This window comes from Bison bison, unplaced genomic scaffold, assembly GCF_000754665.1.
Source record: "Bison bison bison isolate TAMUID 2011002044 unplaced genomic scaffold, Bison_UMD1.0 scf7180017851945, whole genome shotgun sequence".
Classification (NCBI taxonomy): domain Eukaryota; kingdom Metazoa; phylum Chordata; class Mammalia; order Artiodactyla; family Bovidae; genus Bison; species Bison bison.
In genome coordinates, this window is record NW_011482518.1 from 9,711 (window position 1) to 10,539 (window position 829).

General features: G+C 27.0%; 1 non-coding gene across 1 annotated transcript; it reads left to right on the forward strand.

The window, feature by feature from the left end:
• The first annotated feature begins 651 nt into the window (after positions 1–651).
• On the forward strand, positions 652–724 carry TRNAE-UUC. Its single transcript has one exon. It is a non-coding gene; the product is annotated as a tRNA-Glu (tRNA).
• Positions 725–829: the final 105 nt, after the last annotated feature.

Below are 829 nucleotides of genomic sequence, written 5' to 3' on the forward strand. Positions count from 1 at the left end.
AACTTCCCAGGGAAAATTAGGAAGTAGGCAGTAGTGAGCTATTAATCACATATTTAGCATCTTATAGTAAAATAGAAAATTTATAAAAACATAATTATGTAAATTTGTATTTTTAGAAATATGCTTTTCATAGTACAATTTTAATGTGGTTTTAATGTGACAAAAGACATATTTATTAATAGACTCCAATATCCTTTGTCTCTGTAAAAATTAAGAAAAGTAAATAAATTTAAATTTATGTTCAGTGATCAATGTCTCAGTATACTATCTTATTTGGAAATGAACTAGATATAAATATTAATTATTTAGTTTAACTTAGTATAAACTTTTATCTTATTTACATTTATTTAAAATATTTGTTTTTAACAATTATGCTTAGACATCAAACAGCTAGCCATCATCTTAAGTTATTTTGTAACATAAAGATAGCATGAGCTTATTTGACAAGTAAAGGTAGAAAAAGTTATATGCTACAAACTTAAACTAGCTTTTTTTCATCAAAGATTTTTCTGATCTTGTGGACTTGAAAACAATTGGGTTAGAGTTTCTATTTCTGAAAAGTTTTAGGAATACTTAATTTATATAAGCACTTATTTCTCTTTAAGCCAACTAAATAGAATTCTTTTAAAAATATCATATATACATGGGAATTCCCTGGTGGTTCAGTGATTAGAACTTGGCACTTTCACTGCTGAGGGCCCAGGTTCAATTCTTGGTCAGGGAACTAAGATCCCATTAGTCACATGGTACAGCCAAAAAAAATCATAAATACATAATACACGTACATATATGGATATACCTAAACAAGTAGGCAGATACAGAGATATTA